This window comes from Thunnus albacares, chromosome 9 (genome assembly GCF_914725855.1).
Source record: "Thunnus albacares chromosome 9, fThuAlb1.1, whole genome shotgun sequence".
Taxonomy (NCBI): Eukaryota; Metazoa; Chordata; class Actinopteri; order Scombriformes; family Scombridae; genus Thunnus; species Thunnus albacares.
In genome coordinates, this window is record NC_058114.1 from 25,595,661 (window position 1) to 25,620,907 (window position 25,247).

Genomic DNA, 25,247 nt, shown 5'->3' on the forward strand with positions numbered 1-25,247 from the left:
AAGTTCTGGTGTGTGGGAAGTGTTGTTTGCGTACGTACATGTATGAATCTGTTGACAGTGTCTCGCATCTTTTGTTATGAATGCAGACTGCTTGTGTTTATATTTTGCTGTCTGTAATGTCTACCAATGTCTTGGTAGTGTGTAGTTTGCAGATATCAGAGATGCCTTTGGTAGGAAATACTGCTCTGTGTCGGAACAAATTGTCAGTCGCTATATTTGGAGAAGCTACTGCTAGCTGTGCCCTAAATTAGAGCTAAATGCTGGAAAAATATCCATATTCATTTTCATATAATTAGTTCGTATTCAAGCTGCAACTAATGTCTGTTTTTATTATCGATTAATCTGCCAGTTATTTTCTCAATGAATCCTTTTGTCAATGACATGTCTGAAAATAGCTGAAAATGCCTGTTATAAATTCTTACAGCCCAAGATGATATCTTCAAATGTCTTGTTTTGTCCAATCAATAGTCTAAAACCCAGTGATGTTTACTTTACAATCATCTGAAAAACCAATAAAGTAGCAAATGTCTGATTATTCGATTGTTAAAAGATTCTATGTTCCACCATTAATTATTTTTTATGCAAACATAACAAAATAATTTATTAAGTATTGCATGTTAATGATTGCATATTCTCAATGTGTATATGTGTTTGTGTGGATGTGTTTTTGTGAGGATTGCTCTAAGTTTTATAACTTTTTCTGCTAACATTCACTTTTAGAAAAACCTGTGATACTGATAAGGTGTAACACAGCCTTAACAAGTCTGTCTGTGCAACAGAAAGGTTTGGCCTCCCTCCTAGAGAGAAGTGTAGAAATAATGTTGCAGCAGCAAAGTGCACAGTCACTGTTTTTTTCCAGGCTGATCCAAGGGGCTGTTGTAAGTGAAATGCAATGCAGCAGAAACTTAAACATCAATTATGGTGATAGAGTATGGCAGCGTCAGTTGTGTCGATAAAGATATACTTCTTTGAGGAGAGGAAGTATGTACACTTTAGGCATACTTTTTTATTAAAAGAGCACATGCCAGATGGTTTGTTACACAGAACCATCTGAGAAGTTGTCCTTGGAAACAGTTTGGGAAAGGGCAGGGACTTTCAAAAAATACTTGGCAGGTGATTGGATGAACCTTCAGTCTATCACTGTCTATCACTGACTTACCTTGCGAGGCAGCTGGATTTGCAAGATCACGAGATCACGCAAGAATCCTCATAGGACACTGATTGATCTGAACCACTGGTGGTTCGGACACAAGCGCGTGACTTGAAGCCTGACAAGATGGATTCTCTTGTGATGTTGTGATCTTGCGAAGCTGCCTCGCAAGGTAAGATGTTTTTGCTCCTTTTCCAACTGCATTTAATCAATTCTGCCGGTGCTGACAATGAACAAAGGCAGAGAGGCATAACCTCTGTCATGAGATATTCAATTTAAAATGTTAAGAAAGGTACCAAACCTTCTTTGAGTAGCTGGAACCACTAAATGTTTGGTATTTTTGCTTGATAAATGCCTGTAATAATAATTGCTTATCATTATTGTTGTTGAATAATTTTATACTTGTTGACTCATTGATCAATCTGCTAATTTTGTGTGCACTTGGCAGCTTATTTATAGGTAACATTTGGATAATGTTTAGCTATACTGCACATCAGTCAGTGCTACAGAAGATAAGGGAACAAAAGTAGTCACTTCAAAGTCCACACAAGTAATGAAAAATACAAGGAGATTTATCTAGTATTAACACATGATCTGTATCTGGATACATCATCTGATCCATGAGCCTTTCAACACCTGGTATTGATAATAAATGTTATCTCGGTTCTCTGCACATTGTGATTGGATCCATAGGTGTCTGGTTATGTTTTAAAATGGGGGAGCAAACTTGGAAAGATACATAACTGGCAGCGAGGTTCTGGGGGTCCTACCTCAGAAAAAAAATAGTAATTTAAAACAAATTTCCTGCATTTCTACACCTCCTAACCTCTTGGATTAAGTCAAGAAACGGCCACCTGCACTAGTCTAGATTAGTTAGATTGAGGGTGTCATGAAAACCAAGAATGCACGCAGTATATGACTGGATGGATTAGGACAGGAAATTATTGGAAGAATGGCTATTTCATGTTTGAAATTATATTTATTAAAAACATTATGTAGCCTAAAATGGTAGTAGGATGCACTGCAACCTACTATTTCTTGCTTTCCCCCTGATGGTCTGAATAACTCAGTACTGCACAGTGCTGCCGTTGCGCTGTGCTGCTCGGTCTTGTCCGTCACTGTCAATGTCGTCTTTTAGCACTGCAACGTTATCAGTTATGAATTTGATTTTTACTGCATGAGAAAATGGACGTGTGGTATGAGAGTGTGTGAAAAGAGTCAATTGCGTGAGTCTTACGGTCAATGCGTGAGAGTTGGCAGCCCTGTTAATAGCCACGTTACACTAAAAGAGCCGACAGTGATTTGGCTCCTTTGTGAATGTCCCAGCTTCACAGCCTATCCTGTCTGTAAAATGATCATTGATATAGACTGCTTAAATATAATCACCTGATTACAGGGACTGTATGATAAGTTTATTTTTGAAAAGACAAAAAAGTGGGGTAGCAAAACCATAATTTTGCTCCCTCAATTGAATAATGGGGACGCATTTACTCCACTTGCTCCATTGCTCAGGGGCCTATGATTGGATCTAAATATTAGCTAGACAGGGCTGGAGGACTTGTCAACAAACATGGTGCGTCTCAAGTCAAGGGAAACGATGTCATGGATGTGCATCATTCATTTTTTGTAAGGGAAGACTTCTCTTGCATGCGGTCACACTGTACAGATTGCATTTACAGCTGGCTGTTGTCCGATCATATTGCAAGACTGACCACTTCCACATGTGGTCTGGTTGATCTGATTGCATTCTGATCACAGTGAGTTCTGCATGCATTTGGGTTGGTGGTTGGTTTGCATTTCCTTATCCAGAAAATGTATACAGATACTGGTCACATTTCAATGCCTGGTGTAAATGGGGTAAAAGAAACTTGTGCACTATCAGGAGGTTTAACATGGGTGAGTCCTCAGTGGTGCAGCAGTGGAAAGAGAAGGAGGCAGCAGGTGAAGCAGTGAAGGGAATGGACCAGGGTTCAATATGGCTGAGCTGGTGGATCGATAATATACTCTCTGATCCATAACATATTAATAGGAGGGAATACATTATTACTGTTAAGAGATGTCAGGTGGACAGGGCACACACACACACACACACACACACACACACACACACACACACACACACACACACTTCTGAGTGCTGGGGAATTTTCAGCTGAGTGAAGGTGAGGGACACAACACTGCATCTGGGCGCAATGCCAGAGAATAAGCCTCAATCCTCTCCTCTCCTCATTCTTAACCTTGGGACACTGTAGAGCTCCATCTCCTCTCCTGTCCTCCTCCACCTCCTCCTCCCCCAGATGTACCCTCTCTGTCCATTTCATTTCCTGTCTTAATATCTTGATTGAAGTGGTCACCTTTTCCTGTTGTGGTTAATGAGCAGCAGGTGTCTTAAGTGCAGCTCACTCAACCATGGCTGGAACGGACCAAGGAACCAACTCACAGTAGAGCAGCTTCTTTATCAGCCTTGACAAAAGACGAGCCTGCAGTCCAGCCTCCTAAAGCATTTTAATGGTTTCATTATTGCTGATAGTGAAGAGCTGAAATAAAAGGAGGGAGACACAGGGTAACATTGGATGTGTCATTAAAAGAACTGTTATAGTAAGGTGTTTTTCAGTTATTTCACTGTCTGTGTTAGCGGTTGATCTAAAATCACAAAAACATTATGGTGTAAGCCCTTGCTAATACAGAAATATACAAACTATAAATCTAATGCGGTAGTTTGAACTACAATTTGAATCCACACAATAATAGTCTGCACAGCAGCAGTGTACATTGTGTATATGCATATGGATGTGTGTGTTTGTGCAGCTGTGTGTACTCATTACTTATGGTTCGGTATTTAGCATTTAGCGTTGTCTTCGATGCCACATCTAACAGCACCGCTCTGGCTGTATGAGTTGTCCATTGCAATGCAACACAGTACAGCAGTTTATGTGCTCTGAATATACAATTACACCCACAAGATGTAAAGACAGAGGCGGAAAAAACAAACAGGTCTGTCGTGAATGTAATGATGCGTCTCCATAATCCCTTCTTTCACTCACATTCAGTGCCATAGTTTCAGTATTAATGCTAATAATAACATGTCAAACCATTGTGCATCGTACAGTGCTACAGTAAAACTAAACATGGCAGTCACAATTAGCAATACAAAGATGACCACGCAATGTATACAAGCAAAAATAATGTTGCATCTTGTGTGACAGTTGAGTATAGATATACACATTCTTCCCACAGACATGGGACTCTAGCCATGTTCACTGCACAAAACAAACACCCACTTGCTTATTTGAGTGTCTTTTCGACAGTGATTATATGCCAAAATATTTGGACTCTAAAAAATATGAAACCACTTGCCAGCATGATAAATGGGGCTTGAATTTCCCCATTCATTGTTTTGATGCTACACTAATCATCACAATCACCATCATAGTCGTCATTACCCCAATCATTTTACATCCTCCTAACCAATCAACAGTCATTAACACTACACAACAGAGAGTAATAAAAAACAAGGGTAATTTTTGTTTGTGCAAAACAAATTGCCCCACTCAAGATTTCTTAACTCTCATTTTCTCCATATCCTTCATTGTCCTCCTCCTCTTGCTTTTCGTAGCTATGCTCTTACTAGTGCCAAATAACAACAGAAGTTATCTCAGGACATTTTTCACACAGAGTAGGTTTAGTCTGTGCTCTTTAATTTACAGAGACCCAACTTTCCCCAATGCAAGCCATGTTGATATGCCAAAGCAATTTCAGTCTGCTTAGGAACTGACCGAGCGAGGCTTCTAAGACCAATTATTCGCTTTGCAATGTCAATAGAAATAAAAGAATGACCGTATAAATAACATTTAAATATTTCAGAAAATGCCGACAGATTTTTATAGTGAGAAAGTGTCAGATCTCATAAAATTTGTGCAGACCGCAAAGCAAAGATGCTGTTTGTCCATGCAAACCCCTTCCTTTGAGACAGAGAGGAAGATGGCTTTGATACACTAAAGGACTGTGGCCATAGTGATGAAGAGCAACAGCTGGGGATCAGAAGACAGAGAAACAGATGTGATTTTGATTTTTCACTACTCTTAAGAACTATAAAGAAGTGTTTTGTTATAACTTTTAGCTTTCTATATATGTACGCAGTTTTGCACACCCTTGATTTACAGCGTTGGTTTGATGAGTTACACTTTACATTGCTTGGCACATTTTTGGTATATTATTTTGTGTGTGTGTGTGCTCTAAGAAAGACGGTGAATAAGGTTGCAAACTAGTTATCAGTTTCCTCACCCTCAAAACCCAATGATGTACCCTTGAGAAAGTCATTTAACCTCAGCCATGCTCCAGTGAACAGCAGAGGACTGACTGTACATACAGGCCACATCAACACTTGTCTGTGCAGCAGTACATTAGAGATACAGCATATTAAATGCATAGTAGTACAGAATGAATCAGGGTATTACTGAAAAGAAGTATTTCAGTAGAGAACAAATAGATAAGTAAATGAAAAATTAAAAATATGCAACTCTCCAAGCTTTCCACGATCTCACACCTCTGATTTGATTGGTTGACTGGTGCGATGTTATTTTTGTTATCAAGTGGAGGAGGCTGTGAGTAGGTGCTAATGGATGGCTGCCATTTCTCTGACACAAATGCTACAGTAACACATACATAGTGGGTCAGAGAAGCCAACTACACTGTTTCAGTCTCAGTGGAGTTTGAGAGCTCGGACACTCTGTCTTTATGTTTATAGCTAAAAATAGTGTAGATTTATCACCGTCACATGGTCCTTCGGGTATTTGTTTGTAGAAAAGTGAGCAAGGGTTAGAGAAATGGGCACTGCATTCTGTTTCCAGATCCAACTTTATGTATTTATCTCTAAGCCACAGCTGAGCTTAAAATGGGACGAAAGGAGAAAAAAAAAAAAAAAGACAGTCGTGCAGAGGTGGGTGAGAGCGAGCACACCCAGGACCAGCGCCAAGAGCCTGGCTCAGGGTTCGTAACTCTGACCTACAGTACAGTAAGTCCATATGCAATGGAGCACTGTACACATGGGGCGAACAAGTATGTTTGTGTGTGAGAGAGAGTGAGAGAGAGAGAGAGTGCAGTGGAAAGCACTAAACTACAGATATAGTGTAGTTTCCCCACTGCTGTCAGAAAAGCGGATTGCTGCGGTTTCTTTTTCCTTTTTTTTTGTTGGTCTCGCTCTCTCTCTCTCTCTCTCTCTCTCTCTCTGTGGTGTGAGCGAGGCCAGATGAGTTGCTATGTCACAGGAAATGCAGCAGTGAGGGCGGTGAAGCTTTATTTCTCTGTGAAAGGTGTATTTTTCTCTTGTCAACAGGCATGGCTGCATCAGCCTTTCCTTGACTCCCCCCCCCTCCCAATCTCCATCTTTTCCCTCACATTTCTCCAGCTCCTAGCTTCTATCTTTGCCTCTCTCCCTCTCTCTCTCTCTGCTTCCTATCTGGAGCTGTACAGAGGACAGATTGAGGGTATTATTTTTCTTCGACAGAGTTTTTCTGCCATGCAGTGATACTGAAGGTCCCATTCTGCTCCTGTGTCCAAGATAAATCAAAAACATTTTTCTACAGCTGCAATCAACGCCTGAGCCCTTTTTTTTAACAGCTCTGCCTTTTTCCTCTTTCTTACCCATGGGCACACAAGCCTACATACTCTTACACACACACACACACACCATACACTCACTTTCTCTTCTCTGTTTCTTCCTGAGGCAATGGTTCTCTCTTGAACGCTGACATCAGATAGCCTCCCTCCAGCAGTCCACTCCTCTGGGAGGGATTTGCATCTCATTTGCATCTCATTACAGATTTAATAGAGCAAACTGTGCTCCATCCTGAGTGAAAATGACGAGGGGGGAAGAGGAAAGGTGAAGATAGCTGGGGAGAGTCGGTCTACTGGAGTCTGTCTGCCTCTAAGCAGCTGTTACTTTATATCCCCTGTTTCACACCCAGCTGATGTAGCTCTGCAATTAACCATATTCTTGAAAAAAAGAAGAAAAAAAGTGATACCCTTTTAGAGAGCTGTAGTGAATATGGAACTTCTGGTTTCTTTTCCAAAAATAAATGAAGCACATTACCACATCTGACATTTGTGGTAACACAGATTACTAAACATCCAGCCCTGCAGCATGACCTTGCTCAACAGTATGCTGTGTGTTTCACTCAATTTGTCTAGACAGGGATGGATTTTTTTTTTAAATTAACATCTGTCTTTTGTATTTCTGTTTTTAAGTGGCCTTTTACATTGTTTTTTTCATTGTTAACCATCTCTAGTGGCTGTGACAGTGGACAGGCAGGGACAAATGTTAGATGTTTTTTAGACATTACAGCTAAAAAGTTATTGAAATACATCAAGAGTTAAAATGATTAGTTTAAGAGATTACTTGACCAATAGAACATTATTTGGCAGCCTTTTTGCTAATTAATTGCTCAAGTCAACTATCATGAAAAATCATCAGCTTAAATGTAAGAATTTGTTGTTGTTGCTGTTTTATATCATTATAAACATAATCTATTTGGGTTTTGGACTGTTGGTCAGACAAAACAAGCAAGTTGAAGATGTCACCTGCAGCTTTTGGAGACTGAAGGGCATTTCGCGCTATTTCCTGACATTTTATAGACTAGTTGATTATGGCAAAAATATTTGATAGATTAATCAATAATGAAAATAATCATGAGTTGCAGCCAGTAGATGTCATAAGAAGAGAATGTGATTGGATATTATGAATAGGGGATTAATGGTTACGATGATGATGATGATGATGTTGCTACCACTGTTTTTACACTGCGGTGCTCAAACATTTTTTATTGGAGCTGTAGTTTTTTAAATGCTAACACATTAACAGTTGTTTAAAATTGCTGTTTAAAAAATGTAATAGCAGATGCTGTAGGTGATATTTGGTAATCCTTGAATATGAATAGCAAACAGGTTTCTCTCAATTAATGAGAGATTGCACTGAGTTACAGAAGCTAGTGGAATAACACCCTGGATATCACATCGGGAGCTCTGTATGGATCTCAGTAGAGAAATTTCTTCCTGTTGAGTGTCTTTGTCAAGGAGACCTCAGCAGGGTGGGTGTTTGCTGACACAGGAGCATGAACCAGAAAACATGACAAAGTCAAGTCACTCTACTGTCACGCAGCATGTGGACTGCTACTCATAGTAATAGTGTACTAGTTCTTAGTATTTTGTTCCTCTTCTCATACTGAACCAAAACCCCAAAAGAACACACTTTGACATACAGTTAATAGGGCAGAAAATATGATTTGTTTATGTAAATTTGTATCAGTGTGTGTGAGACAATCCTACACCCTCGCATATCACACAGTCCTTTTTTTAATTACCTCTTTGTGCTGCATCTCCTCAGAAGCAAGATCCTGGAAGGAAGAGGCTTTTTCAATTAGGACTTCTCCCCCCATATGAGCTCCACTCCCTGTAACACGCTTTGTTAGTGTGTGTGTGTGTGTGTGTGTGTGTGTGTGTGTGTGTGAATTATTCAGTAACCTTTCTAATTTCACACTTTTTAAGTTTTCATGTAAAAGGCAACATTTTAGAAAGAAGCCCTCAGGATGGGTGAATGTCATTAGTGATTTTATGTGTGTGTGTGTATGTGTGTGTGTGTGTGTGTGTGTGTGTGTGTATGTCAGGGGGTTGATAGTACTTAGATTAGTAATATGAAATCAGGAGCAGGTTCAAATCTCTCAAGGGCCTTTTTCCACACACACACATGGAAACACACAATCAGAATACATCACCGTACAGTTGCTTACATTCCCGCGACTAAATGATGTGATCAGCCATTTGCTGTTGTTCGTGATCTCAGGCCTCCCCAGGCAGACTGTGCTGTGTGTTTCTCTGATGATGATTATGCTTTCTTTCTGTTTGTTTCTCTCTCTCTCTTTCTCTCTCTTCCTAATTTATGTGTTGTTGTTGGAGCTGGTGCTGATAGGCCCAGAGATGACATTTAGCTAAAGAGCAGAAAGGCTGTTAGCTTCACCATTCATCTAATCAATCTCACTAATGAAACCACTGTCCTCTCCACAGCCTCTTTCTTCCCTCTCTTCTTTCTCTCTTCTCTCTCCCTGCCCTCTACCCTATCATCATTTGCTCTCCTTGTACTTTCTACTTTTACTTTCCTGTGGCACCCTGCTACCCATTCTCATTTTGCTTCCTTCCTTCTTTGCTTCCTTCCATCCTCCCCTCACGCAGCTGTCCTAGATTCACCAGTGGTAGAATGAGTGAGGCGGCTTATTCTGGTGTTTGCTTCCTCCATTTCAGCAAAACCCATGTCTCCTCCCCTCCCCCAGCCGAATAAACGAAGGATTGACCCAGTTAGGGTGAGAATGGGTATTGTACTGGGAGTATATATGTGCCAAGGTGTGTGTACATCTGCGTACGCCTGCAGGTGTCTTTGTTTTTTCATATGTGCATGAGTGTAGATATACATGCATGTGGATTTTTAAGCGTCTTGATGGTTTAAAGGAATAATTTGATTTTGTGGTTGATCAGTTTTTAATTGAGGCAGTGTTGCAAGCACAATATCAATTTCAGATGGATTCTTTTGTACATCATAAAGGTGTATGTAAGTGATAATACACAATGAGCTCTTGATATATTGATATGAATATAACAGATAAGGCAAAAACACCACAATGTGATATGGTAAGATCTCTGCTTCAGTGCTGAAAAAAATGTTGATGAATTGATTAGTACATCTAAAGAAAATTGATAATTAATTAAAGGTATACTATGCAAGATTTTCCTAAAAAAAAGAATGTATAGACTCATACAAAAGTAATCCCTCTCAATCATGTCTTATGACCCAGTAGAAGTGTGTGGCGGTGTATTTGTTTGCAGACACTCTGCCCTGTGCCCTATTTTCTTATTTTGCTGTGTTCAGGATGTTTCTGGGCGTCAGCCTTTGGGCAGTGGGTGTGTAGCCCCCAGCCAATAATGGTGCGCAGGGTGTGAGGTCGGGACTCATAGCGTAGCGACCAGGTTAATCGCTGTCTCCGTCTCTCTCCCCTGCTCTGTCTGTGTGTCATGGATATATAAAGAGCTGCAGGTCTGTGTGTCTGCTTGACTGAGGGCTGACCTACACACACAGAACAGAGAGGCCACAGCAGACAGGATGAAGCTCTGCATTCACACAAAATCCGGCAATGTGGCACCTTCCTGCAGGGTTGCGCTGAGGTGTGTGGAGGTGTGGGTGTGTTTATTTGTGTTTTAGAACGTAATTGCCATGAAACAATCAGAAAATCACATTTTATTTACCTGATTCAGAGCTGCTCGCTCTCTTCATTCACTCTCTAACTCGCTCGACCACTGCTCTCGCTCTTGCTCTCTCTCACTGCACTCTTAGCTTGCTCTGGCTGGGGAGCAGGGGCCAACTTTGAATGTTGTTTGTTTACAAACACTAACCAACAAATCCTGCATAGTATATGTTTAAACTGTTAAATCAGACTTTGAGGAAAAATGCCAAATATTTGCTGGTTCCAGACATTTCCTGCTTCTTGTGGTGTTATGACAGTAAACCGAATATGTTTGGATAAAGAACTGATAGGACAAAACAGAGGAAAATTGAAGACATTACTTTGGGATCCAGAAACATGTGATGTATATTTTAACTATTTCATAGGCTAAATGATATATTGACTATTCAAAATGTATTGGGCAGCTTAATCGATAATGAAAATAATTGTTAGTTGCAGACATACAGTCTGGACATTATCGGATTTGGAGTGTCTCAGTAGACAGGATGATGAGATAAGATCTGGATGGATGAAGTCTGGAGCACATAGTTACAAAAGCCTTTAATAAGGTGCATCAGAAAATATTGTGTCTTTGTCAGAATAAGAATGTTTGTAAAAATGTTAGTTGCTGCACCTTTTTGAAGGCTTTTTATTATCGCTGAGTGATCATGACCCCATACGTATTTCCAGATCTGAACGCCACCCATTATTTCCTACATCAGGACAGGATCAGAGTGTCATAACATGTAACTTAACACAGAAAAAACTGATTTGATTGTTTGAATTTTTTGCCTTTGGTTAGGCTACCACTGAGCATTAACTGGTAATGTAGCGTTTCACCAGTGAGTACTAACTGGTAATGTAGCATAAAGCAAATGTACTGTTGCTATGGTTACCTGCAGTTTAATATTGCACAGTGATTTTAATATTGTGGTTTAACTATCAACTGGAACTATATTTGATGTCATTCAAATTCAACAGACACCTGACAGCCAATTAGAAATGAGTATTTTCCTTAGCCATTAAATAATGGAGCAATAATACACCATGATATTATTTGGTCACTTCCTCGGGTCTAATTAATTTTTTTTTCTGTTGACTGACAGGTTGATTATCTAAAAACATTCTCATGTACATGTTCAAGTTGGTGCACAGCGATTGGAGTAAGTCAACAGGAGAGAGTGAGTAAAATTGCTAAAAATCATGAAATTTCTACGGGCCCCTCTGTTTCTTACCCTGCACCACTTCATTCTGAAATCTGTATTTATGTGTATGTGTGTGTGCGACTACATGTGTATACATATTACTATGTGTGTGAGAGTGTGTTTGCGTTTAGCCTTGGGGTGTTGACTTGTGCTGGACAGAGACCGTACAGAGAGCCTTTGTGGAGAAGTCTTCCCTGCAGCAAGGTCGCTCTTTCTCTCCCTCCTGCACTCTCTCTCTCTACATCCCTCGCTCCTCTCCTCCCTCCATCACTACATATCTGCCCTTATCTGTACTTGTGCAGCATTCATAGTTTTTATGTTTCTTTCTCTCTCACTCGCACACACACAGGCAAACACACACAGTTATACTCAGACAAAAAGCACATGCTATGTGAATTAATTTTTTGAAGGCAAGTCTCTGGTGAGGCCAGTGGCTGTAACTTCAGAATATAAAGTAGAGTGTATATCTGTCATGGCAAGTGTGCTTGTGTGTCAGTGTTTGTGTGAGTGATTCAATGTGTGTGACTTTGCGTGGGTCTGCTGGGGAACAGCAGCACTGATTATAATGTATAGATACGCTGACTTCTGTTAGAGGACAAAACATGTCCCCTGTGCTGCATCACATAGACATGCACACACATGCACATACAAACACACAACCTTATACATTTAAAAGCTGAAAAGTCATTCACCATATTGTATATATTGACTATGTACTGTATGCAGGAGTATATATAATCACACAAAACATTATTCATTTTCAATAGCACATACACAGAGGGACATTCTGTCCTTGTAATGCTTTAATGTACACCCAAGCTCGGCACTTTTACTTGGCTGTGTGTGTGTGTAAACTGCAGGACAGCGATACCATAATTCCCCTGCTCTCCTACTGTGAACAGAGGAGCCGCATTGCCACAATTTTACCTTTGAGTCCTTAATACACACATAGTATTCACGCTCACACACACACACACACACACACACACACACTCTGCTCAGTTGGATGCACATCAATCATAGCTACAGCCTCACCTGTCATTGTCTTTGTTGTCACTTATACAAACATCCTCTTCCTGGTCCACCGAGTAAAGACCCCAATCAGGATTTACATTCACAGCATAGCACCTTTTTGCTCCTATACACAGTTACTCCCACTGGGGGAGAAAAAAACCCACACAATAGCACTGTTTCTGCGAAAAAGCATAGAGGACAGTGATGTTTCACTCATGCAATTACAGTGGAAAAAAAAGAGTGGTGAAATAGATATGCTTCCTTTGTGAAGAAATTAAGTTGATTTGTGAAAATGATAAAAGAAAAAGAATGGACGAGAGAGATGTAGAGAGCAGGAATTTGAAATTGGGACAATCAAGTCAGAAGAAGGGACAGGTGAGATGTGTGTGTGTGATGAGCCTGCATAAACATGCACGGTGCTGAATGCTGATCAGGGACAATAAAACCTCCATTAAAGATTTATTCTGGAGAGACAGAAGAAGGGAGGGCCGGATGAGAGAGAGAGAAGACAGGAGGCAGAGGGGAATGAGAGGGGGGAGAGCGAGCACTCAGGTTTGTGTCACAGAGTGGATTATACCAAAGACACCTCTCCACCCATCAGATAAACACACACACATTCACACATGGGTGCTCAGACTCTGTGCATTTTAATAGCCCTGTCACCTCCAGCTATAATACCAGACAATGGCTCTTTGAGCAGACACTCGTCTTCAGAAGTGTCTTTCGTGCTTCCTGACAGGCTCAAGCGAGAGCTAACTGGCTAGCTCACCACAATTATAGATCCCATCTGTGTAGCGAAAGAGTCACGGCAAACCTTAGCAAAACAAGCCCGAGGCCTACTCTGTCAAAATGTCACCTGGACCGGGCTGTGCTCCAGGCGAGACACCCAAGCGCTTTTTAGTTAATATCTACAATAGGATTGTAGGGAGAGGAGGAGGAGGAGAAGGGGGAAGAAAATGAAATGACATGGGGAAAATGTAATATAATTCACCGCACCCCCCTCCTCCGATGAAGTGTGCTGTCAGCTTTATCTCAGAGCTCCAACCCAATACCCCCTTCCTCTCCAGGCCCCTGCTTTCATCCTGTTTGAGATGATTGAGATTCAGAGTTGATGCTGATGACATTTGAGCAGCTACTTTACTGTTCCACTCACTACTGACTGACTGACCAACTTAAAGACTGGGAGAGACGCTAAATGGAGAGGAGGAGGAGGTGGTGGTGGTGGATGACAAGAAAATGTGGTTGAAAATGGAACTGATTCAGTGGAGAAGAGGGAAAGAAAGGAGACAAAGAAGGATGTTGGGGGTTGGGGATGCTGGAGGAAAAGCACCATCAATGTAGCAAACATTGAGGGGGATAAAAAAAAGAAGTCTAGAGTAGATGGAGATGGAAAGAGTTGAGGGGAGCGGATGAGAGGAGGGGACAAAAAATACTGGAGAGAGAAGATGAGGAGGAGGACGTGGGAGATATGAGAAGGAAAAAAGGGCAGCCGTGAAAGTGGTGGGCAGGGTGTCTCAAGAGTAGAACATTTACTCTAAAATCAACCAACTCTCAGTGGCCTGAATTTTAATAAAGGAGAGCAACAGAATCAATAAAAAGATCCCCATGTAGCCTGCCAGGATTTGTGTGTGTGTGTGTGTGTGTGTGTGTGTTTGAGCGTGCATGTGAATGTGATTATCAGTGTGTTTGAGAACACTGTGACAAGGATAATTGTTTGATTACTAAAGACCCCACTGAGGGTTTCAGCCGCTGTGCTCCTTTGGAATTTTCCTAAGCCTCGATGGTGAGCTGCCATCAGTCTGTGTGTTTTTCTGATAGCCCTGTCCTTTCTTATTCTTTTTCTATTGGGCCTGTTAAACAGGATGTTCTGAATAGTAAATGCAAAGTTTGGATTGGTGTCTATAATTGATAGAGGACATTATCACACACTGAGGCTTCCCCTCTACACAGGAGTGCTGCTCAGGCAAGACTAGTTCAGTCAGGCAATAATGAAGAATAATTAATGTAATTTATGGTGGACTACATTCTTTACAAATTGCTTTGTCAGACACAGTGAAAGCATACTACTCAAGTAAAATAGTGTTAAAAGAAATCTTTAAAATGGTGTATAACAGGAATTAACCAAAGTAAAGATAAAAGATAGGGATAGAAAGAAAACAATACAACAAAACAAACAAGTGCAAGTCTATAAAAACTTTTGAGTGATTTAAATGATTGCACAGATTCTGACTTCCGATTTTCTTGGAAACTGTTCCTAGACCCTGCAGGCAAATGTGTCCTTATCATTAGAAATCAGAGTATGGATCAGCTGTATGAGTCCTGCCAGAAGAACTGCTGTAAGGCTGCACACTGGCTCAAAAGGGGTTAATTTAACATATAGCCTAAAATAGTAGTAGTAAATTCTTAGAATCAAAATTGAACTCAGTGAATGAATAGAGAGAAGCTGACATTGTGTTGGTATGAAGTTGTCTGTGAGCAGCAGGGAGCAGAGCTGCTGCAGTCTGGACCAGTAGGACGTGAGACATGCAGAGACCTTTGGCAGTCATGAGAAGATTAAAGTGCAAATTGTATTCCCTAGGCTACTAAAAGAAAGAAATTGCTTTATTTGGTTTTATATGATTTTTAGTTGTGAAATGACTACTTAGTATTGAGCCACATGTTTAAAAAAAGACCACAGTGGAAAAAACTATCAAATTGTTGAGGTTTGAGGTAAGCAGGGATATAAAAAAGTGATGCATCAGTGCTGTAATTCTGCCTCTCTTCTTCTTCTGTCTTGTCTGCCTCTTTCTCTCCCACTTAGTCTTTGTGTGGGTATGTTTGTTTCTCCTTGAGCATTTGGATCCATGGTTGGAAGGAGGTTTGCAGGTTATTAACAGTTTGATCCCCATCTATTGTGTGATTGCATCTGAAGTGGAGCCAGTGCCTGTTATCCAGTTATACACTGAGCCTGTTGATGCTCGCCAGCATCTCCTGCCCGGTGCACAACACACACACACACACACACACACACACACACACACACACACACACACACACACACACACACACACACACACACACGCACATAACCCCACACTCTGTTAATTATCTGTGGCTGAGGGTCAGACGTTTGTCTGTGAATGTGCTGTCTCTATGGACGGACTGATGTCCTTATGGTACTATTGGGACCATGGCCATCATCACCTCTTGTTTTTGTGTTTAATAATTTGGACCCAGAGACCATAGAAATTGCTCTCAGTCACACACACACACTCGTCAAATGTCCAGGTTTTCACGCATCAGTTACAGTTTCAGCTAATTGCTCCCCTTTCGCTCCTCCCCTGCCTGCTGGTTCTGTCTGTCAATTTCTGTGTCTGCCTGGCCCTTTTGACCCACTCTGTACCCCCGACTATGCACACAAACACATAAGCACACACCTACTCACACACATTTATCATTTCAGGTTGTCTCAGCAGACATGCAGTCATCTCACGTAGCCCCAACTTCTTCACAAATAAATATTACCAGTCTGATTGTGCCCTGCATTAGAACAATTTGCACTACCACATGAAAACATACACACTCATACATACATGTTTGTGAATGAATACACTCTCCTTTATGATTAGGGGCAATTCTACAGTATTCAAGTTTTTAAAGAAAATGTTTTCACCAAACAACATCAATATTAAAGAGATATACAGTTTATAAGATATAATATCAAATGACTGGAACAATATGCCATCCTATTTAAGAATAGTTTATCTTTTTCATTATATAGACTGTACATTCATATGTTTTAAAAATATTTATAGATTCTGAAAAATTAATATTGAATCAAGTCTGTTTTTGGAACTATTTTCAGTGAGTAACTATATCAATTTCTTTTTTTACTATTAAAAAAAGACTCCATGACCTTCAATCTCATCACATGTACTTGAAAATGTCAAAAGTACAGTAGTTGCTGTAAATGTCATATTTAATTTATTATGTATTTATAGTAAATGAGTGAATTAAGTGTTCTCGTCACAGTTGCTTTTTTAAGCAAGTTATAGTTCCTTAATTACTCTTGCATACCTGGCCTAAGTAAGCACTATATACTTTTTTCAGGTACATCTGTTTGCACTGATCAACCAGCCATTTAGCCAAAGCCCAGGTAAAGCTGGATCAGAGACACTGAGGACAGCCAGATACTCAGAAAAAGGGTCGGAGCTGTCTGTGGTGCTGAATCTCACAGGCTGTTTGTTTCACTTGTGTGTTATGCAGCTGAATGGAAAGCAACACACTAAATACTGTAGGTTATTTGGTGATGATGAATGAATACTTCAAGATGTCCTGATACTATGCGTCTGTGTTCTTATCTTCTCTATTTTGTAGCTCCTCTGTGCTGTATCTTCACAGAGTGACTTTGAACTGCCTCCTCCTGGTGTGTCCTCCTACTGGCAGACCTCAGGTCAGGCCTGCTGTTTGCTTCAGATTGGAGACAGCTCTGGCTTTTACACTGTTATGTAGCTCAGTCCTGCTGGGTCACTTTATCATAAGTACCTCACAGTGTCCTTTGCCTCTGGTCTGCTCTGCATCCCTTCTGTAGTCCCGCAGTCTACCTGTCTTCTGCTCTTTCTGTCTCCTTCGCCCACACACTCTGAATCTTTATGTCTCGGTCTCATCTTTGTCTTCTCCCACTCTTCCTGAGCTTCCTCCTCTCTGTTTCTCCTTGGGGCCAGTGTAAGCATCTCTAACAAGAGATTTCATTATTTCCTACCGCTTTAACCGAAGCCTAATGAAAAGATGAGGACATTAAACTGTCCCCTACCCCCTCGCCCACTCTGTCTTCTTCTCTCCTCTCCTTTCCTTTTGTGGATTCGGGTTGGGCAGATGAATTTCATGCCCTGAGTGCAGCGTGCCAGTAGCTGTCAGTGTGAACTGTGCAAGCTTATGACTTATTGTATGTGTGAGTCTTATCTTAGTTATTAGTTTATCTCCATGACTATCTGGGTTTCATAGCTCTACTGCCTCTCTCTATCACCCCTCCACATATTAATCCATGCGCTCCCTGTTCACCAGCTCTATCTGACTAAAGCTCACAGATAGTCTAAAGGCCACAGATAAGGCTGACATGCTCTTGTATCCCTTCTCACTAATTGAATTGACATCAATTGTTCAGCATCAAAATCAGACTCAACCCCTTGTGACATTTGGTTTGTTTTACTATTTTCAACACACATGCTATTCAGCCATGGGCTCTGTACCCAGATATAACTGGTTATTGAGATTGATTGACAGTGAGAATAATTTGTGTGTGTGTGTGTGTGTGCGCATGTGTGAGACATACTGTCCCTGTTAATGTGTAGTGGGTGAGCCTTCCTAAGCAGGGAGCTTATTTCCTGCAGCCTCTAAAAACACCTCAGAAGTGCATTAATGAAAGAGCTGAAAAGAAGGGATGAACACTCGTCTAATCCTAATTTGCGTCTACCGCTGCTGCCCTCGAACCCCACCCACCCCCGCAGTCTTTTTCTATCTTTCATTTCCTCTGAGTTGGTCAGCTATTAAATGCATATGAGCAATTTTAATGTAGAAATACCCATTTTTACTTGCAAGTAGACCAACCGGTGGTTTGGAAATATTAACTCTATTCTTCACACATCTTTTCCTCTTAAATGACTAATGTAAGCTGTGATTCTGGCCGTGTGCCCTGGTATTGTGTTCGGGATATTAAACAGTATTTGGTGACATTAGACTCTTGCATTTTTTGGATAGCCAGAGGACACATTCAGATTGATTTCTGCCCAGCACCAGTTTTAAAACCGATAATATCTCTGCCCTCATCTTCTGACCCAGCACTGGAATTTTACTCCTTTTACAAAAGCACAGAAAAATGGTATATGCTGTCAATAAATAAATAAATAAATAAATAAAAAGTGGATGTGTAAGAACAGAGGGAGAGAGAGAGAGAGGAAAAATAAAGACAAAGCTGTGGGGGTTGAACCATGGTGTTGCATTTTGAGCTTTGGGGCAGGCTTATATTTAATGGCTGGACTGGGGCTAAATGAGCTGAATTAATGGGGTCTGCTCCGAACACTTACATGCCTGCTAAACATACATTCATGTGCATGTGTGTGGGTGTATGTGTGTGTCATTATTAATTGGGTCATCTTTCAAGCATTTCATGCCCTCTAAACCTAGACTGGGTGAATGTGGGTTTGTAGGCTGCAATTTTTAATGTCATGGACATACAGTCATATCACATCATCTTTTAACAATATGCTTCTAAATCCTTGAGAGAGTATTGTTGGTAGCAAATAATATTCAAAAATACTTTTGTTATTATGATTTATAACATCCCCATATTTGCTTGTGTTCTGTATTATTTAAACATTTAGTATATTTTCTCTCTCTCTCTGTGCTCTCAACTTATCAGAATTTTTGCAGACACATACAGAATATCTATCATGCCTCTCACATACGTGTCCCTGGGAGATTGTGTGTGTGTGTGTACCAGGCTAAATGTTGGCTTAGAATTAAATGGTCATTCCCCAGTGTGTTCATTGAATCTGCTCCACCCCCCCACCCCCCACCTTTCCATCCTTCCATCCCTCGTTCTTTTCCGTGCTCCAGCTCATTAACCCCCAGGATTCCTATCTACCAACTCTTCCCTTATCCTCAAACTGGTATCAGCATGCATCTCTCATCTGTCTTCATGAATTCTTCTTCCCTTCCCCCTGCTTTTGACTGGTTTGGTTCAGTCCAAGTCAGCCTCAGCAGGGGACTGACTCCCCACAAATAGGGCCAACCATTCCGACATGAAAGGGTACAGCCTCTGAAGAACAAAGAGTGGTGCATGTGTGTGCATGCCTGTGCATGTGTGTATGTGTTAGTACGATATGGGTTTGTGCACATGTCTGTGTCTGCTTGTGCTGTCTGCTTACTTGTGTCTCAGTGGGCTCGTTTCAGAGGAAGGCGGGTAGTGTGTATTTACCATGTTTGTAGTTTTGCAAACGTTTGTGAGACGCTGTGAGGATCTAAAGCACCGCTTCCTCATCGTCTTTGGCCGAGCATCACCTCCTTAGGAATATTGTTTATGTTTGTGTGTGGGAGAGACTTGAAGATGAAATGGAGTTTGAGTTAGAAAGACTCAGAAGAACTCTGCCTCTTTTCTCCCTGTCTCTCTCTGTCTCCTACTATCTGGGTCTCTGTCTATATTTTCCTTCTTTCTCTCCGTTTCTTACTCGGATGGACGGGGCTGGGTGCATTGCCTCTAGGGTCAGGATTGGGCAGGATGTTTTCAGACAGATTATCTAGACAGTGAGAGGACCGTGTTCAAACAGGGGGTCATCCCGACTGTCTCGTTCTATCCACAGGCAAAAACACAAACAGAACCGTGACTCACTTTGTCTCACAGTAGGAAATCCTCTTGATAATAACTGAACCCAGGCCTCCTTCTTGCACCTGAATGCACAGGAAACTGCAAAAATACCACTGCCAGGTTTGTGAGTAGCTCATAGGAAGTTAATCCTCACAGACACATACACACTCACTCATACGCCACGTGTTGTGCAGGATATCGTACAAGTGTTTCCTCAGCAATATATTATCTGATTAGGCTGAATTAATGAGACCCAGTGGAACGGTAAAACTCCTCTTTTGCATCCTTCCTTTTAGGTATCTCACCATCCCTCCATCCTCCACCTCTCTTCTTCCTCCCTCAACAATCACTTCCCTCTGCTCTTTTTGCTTGTGCTGTAGTTGGGTAGGAAATCAGTGGTGAAGAGTTTTATTTTGAGTGTTCAGGATCTCTTCTTTGACCATTTTATGTCTTTAGTTAGACAACAGTCCTCCGCAGACCAGGACGTTCTCCAACAAAAGATGATTCTCCAACTGACGGCTACAAACATAAGCATATACTGTAGACAGCTACCCATATGAATGCACATGTACCTTCAAGCATTTCCGACTGACAGTTCACACAGAGCAGCATTGCCACTTGATTTGCCAGTAAGTTATATTTAATCTGTGCACATACAGTATAATATGTGATTAAATCCTGCTTGATATGTGTGAAAGCGAGGAGAAGCTTGTAGCTTTAACCAGCTGCCTGTCTCAATATGTGAGCTGGCATGAAAAGAGGAGGCAGGAGATTCCCACATCCCACTGTCTGCTTTTCTTATTAAGTACACCCTGCTTGTAGGACTCTCCTCCAGCAGACAGACTGATGTTATGTGATGTGATGTGATGTGATATGTGTGTGTGTGTGTGTGTGTGTGTGTGTGTGTGTGTGTGTGTGTGTGTGTGTGTGTGTGTGTGTGCGTGTGTGTGTGTAGACTTTGAATTTGCAAGTCTCTTGTGACACAGGAGTTGTTTATTTCATGATGCAAAATATGCTTCATTATGAGTGACACAATGAACACGAGGATGGAGAGGGAAAGAATATGAATGCGTGTGTGCTCGTGTTTGTATAGCCTTGAGGTTGCTCCTTGTGATTAAACAGAGTTTCATGTCTCCCTTCATTAAATCAAAAGGGAAGGATCTTTTTGAAGAATTGCTGGTGTGAGCAAGAGCATGTGCTTTTTTTTTGTGGAGGTGGAGGGCTGTCATTGGTTCACTTTTAACAGCAATCACAAAGACCACAAATCACAAGGCAAAGTGCTTGGTCATATGTGCAATGACAATGAGAGGGTATCCAACAACACCTGCTACTGTGCAAAAGGGTTGGATGAAGTGGAATATAAATTGGCAGGTATGGTGATCAATCATTATCCTCTCACCCAGTCACATTTTTCAACTCCTACCTTTTTTAAACAGCTGTGCCACTTACCGCAAGTAGAAAAGACCACGAGGATCAGAATGTCAATGTGTGAACCTGGCCACTTTATATGACTATAGAGATGGTTGTGGGGTCTTTTTTTCTTTAAAAAGACTACTTTCATATCCAACAAAAGTGACACATTGTAATTCTACCCTGTCGCACTGAAATTTAAAGTAACTGAATCTGTCATAAGTCTTTCTACTGTGACGTGCTTGAACTGTGTCCAGTGTATTTGAGTAGGTCACATATAAACCAGGAGGATACTAGTTTTAACCTGCCAGGTTTTATATATGTTGAGACTCAGCAGTCATGTATTGGTTGAGCATGGTTCAATCAAGGTTAACTTAATCTGTAATGTAATGGCACTGCATGTCGGCCATACAGTCTAAAGATACCAGTAAACACTATCCATTCATCTTTAACTCAGTACAAATTGATTTGCTGATATTCTTGTTATAGTCACAAAGAAACTGTATTTTGATTTAATTGGCTAATGATTGCTGATTAAAAATAGTTAAGTAAATTAAGAATGTTAATGAGTTATTCAGCATTATTATGTAGTTGCTACCTGTTTTTGTCAAGTATTTCTTTTTTTTTTTGCTGGTTGAGTCACCAAATGTATTATTTTTACCTAAATACCAACATCTAGGCTCCTGTTACCTCATCTATGTGAACCTGTCACTGTTGCCTCTCCTCCTACCTTTGTGCACATGGAATCAAACTGAAAAACAGATGAGTAAAACATTTCAGGGTCAGGAACATGTAGCACTCTGGTCATGAAAACTTGACCTAATATGTATATATATATGTGTGTTTGTGTGTGTGTGTTTAATAAGTATTGAATAATTTCTCTTACATCTCTGCGTTGTCATATTTGTGTAGACAGCACATTCACATTTCATTGACTCTGCTGTATTTGTTTGTGTGAAGGTAATAGCATGTTTCCTGCCTTGACTTAGGTTTTGTTTAGAGTGCAGGCAAATCAGATTTGTTTCTCAAATCAGATCTTCAAGACAGACTGTCCACACTGTTATTTGCAAGTGATCAGATAGGATTTGTGTGTCTGGACATGACCAACCTACCTACATATTGCATTTCATGTGGTTTTTTACTGTCCTGATGTCTGGATACAATCTAGATATGCCTAAAAACTGATTTGGGCTGGCAGTCTGAACAAGGCCTTACTGACACTGTTATAATTTTTCTGATGGGTGTGCTTGGATATGTGTGTGCCCACATGTGTAGACCTGCCAGTGAAGAGTAAAAAAACTGTTTCTCTTTTACTCCTTCTCTCTATAATGAGTGTTAAAAATCATAAATTATGGATAATGAGAAGATGTATCAGTGGAGAGAAATCAAGGAGGAGGGACAGCATCACACTAGCATGGAATTAAAAAACTTTATGCTTTAAAAATAACACTTGTACGGATGTACAGTTAGAATATTGCAAGAAAAACTATATAATTGAACATACAGGCATTAGCTTTGTGTAGCTTTGGCTGCACACATTACATAAGTCTGTGCTCAATTTAATTCGCAACTTTGGTGTAATGATGGATGGGTTATAATTTTTTGAGCCCATCACATCTGGTAACACTCAGTGGTTGATGCTATCAAGAAAACATCAAGGTGGTCTTTCTTTGTAAGCAAGCTGCACGTTTCCTCCTTCTCATTCCTCTCTGCCTTGTTTTATCGTCCATCCCTATCAAAGTGCTGGGCAGGCGGTGATTCCTCTGGAGTTTTGATTAATAGCATTGCATTAAATTCAAGGAGCTGGATAGTAACAGTGAGAGTAAAGGAGAAATGGAGAAAAAGCAAAGGATAAAATGAAGTGAAGAGAGAGAGTGTGGGAAATGGAGGATGGAAAGAGACATTCAATCCCCTTTGTATTTGTTTGTAATAATGAGTCCTGCTGTCAGTGGTTTCTGAGGAAGATAAACTGTTGTTAGCGCTGCATTCTTAGAAAGACTTTCAATTCAGTTTAGTTCAGTTCAAGTCATCACTTCAGCTGCTTGAATTCAGCTGAAATGTGTTTAGATCATTTCAGTTTAATTTAGCAATACCAAAAGAGTAATGGAGATATAGCACATGGAAACCTCCTATAAAACATAAATGGAATTCCACTTAACCTTTTGATACACACTGTGAGCATAGTCAACCATCCTCGGATGCCAGTTTTCCACCACAGAATTGTTGTCAGTGACTGTGGACTCCATTACCTTTAATCTTTGTTTGTAATGATTTATTTATGAGGACATTATACAAGGTTTTATTTTGTCTGTATCCATAACATTTGTTTTGTTTTTTATTTTTGCTCGGTCTCTGGCCAGCAGCTTTTTCTCAGGAACAGTCTATGATGGAAACAGATTGGGTCTCATTCTGAATCGGGCTAGTTGCTTATATGCACGGTATGTCTTGTGGAACTGATGATGCAACTCTTGCACTTGGGATTTATCCCAGTTTTTAAGTGCAAATGAATAAAAGTCCCCAGTTTTATTTTTTTCACATTCTCTTCTTTAACACATTCCCTCTCACTCTGTCAAACCCTAACTTTTCTCTCCCTCTCTTCTCAATTTAGCCTGCTGTGGAACCTTTTTTAAGTAAAAGATTTTTAAAAACATGTCAGCCACAATATTCTCAACAGCTGAACTTCAAGCTCACTTAGAACATTTAAGAAGTAACCTTTTTAAAAAGAAGAGTCTTTTTAAAATCACAGCAGCTGTTATCTCGTTATCAAGATGTTGTAGAAATGGAAAGTTCTTCTCATTTAATGATTGCTCTCTCAAGATTTCTCCGCAGGCAAAAATATTATAGATGTGTTTGTGTTGCGTTGTCTCTTCCACCTTTATAGTGGGGCCTGGTGAGGTGAGAGCCTCATCTACACATCTGCTGTACTTACTGTCACAAAATCTTGTTTGTGGCACATGTGGACACCTGTCTTGGCACTGTGTCTTCACTTAAACTGGCGCACATCTGTGTTCACTGATTGCTATGTGTGTGTGTGTGAGAGAGAGAGAGAGTATACATTGAAGTGAGTTCATTTGAATGTCAGCCAACAAACATTTAATTCTCTCTGATGCTCCACCTTCACAGTCACTCTGTGGAAGCAGAAATCTCTGTATCATTAGCAGAATACATTAGTCTCTCCTTGTCAGCTTGCCAGCTAAAACCCCTATTAATATTCACATCTCACTCTTAATGGAATCAGAGGAGCCAAAGACAGCATCATTTTTATTAAAAATGAACTGCTGTCTTGATACTATCTGGTCACAGAACACATAACAGTGACAGATAAGGCACACTCTCATATATGATAAACAAGTGCGCACACCTACAGTTACACCCAAATAGATCTACTGTATGTGTGTGTGTTTAGATGACTAAAGGTGTGTGGGTGAGAAATCCAAATAGAAAATAGGCTTATGTGTGGTGAAATTGAATTTTAATTGACAGTAAAGCTCAAGAGATTAATCTAATTTCTGATCTGATTCTACTCGTGTGTCTCTTTTTGGTGGGAGATACAATATCTTACTCATGGATATCTTATTAAAGTCCCAAAATTCAATTTTCAGAATATATGGAGTAGCAGACAGGTTGAAAAGACATTGACTTCTCTTTTTATTTTAGATTAGCTGTTGCTATAGATGTGCATAGATGTGTAGTCTTCTGCATTTCAAATTGTCACCGAGACGCTTCTGAGAGTGATCCAGCAGGTTGTGACACAGACATGTATCGCCGGCCAGGTCATCCTTCCCCATTTGCTCTGTAAAATGTGTTTTCCTGGATGCTGTGTAAATGGATTTAAGCTTTACTTGCCCTCCCGCTCAGCA

The 25,247-nt window shown here is 40.5% G+C and overlaps 1 protein-coding gene across 17 annotated transcripts in view; it reads left to right on the forward strand.

The window, feature by feature from the left end:
- The window catches only part of dab1a (DAB adaptor protein 1a), a 239,874-nt gene that overhangs the window by 38,997 nt on the left and 175,630 nt on the right, over nt 1-25,247 (forward strand). The window contains exon 5 of one of the 17 annotated variants that reach the window (XM_044360751.1): nt 11,523-11,597. The exons of the other annotated variants lie outside the window; for them this stretch is intronic. The gene's annotated coding sequence lies outside the window, so the exon portion shown is untranslated. The remainder of the gene's footprint in view (nt 1-11,522; nt 11,598-25,247) is intronic. 17 annotated transcript variants of the gene reach the window in all.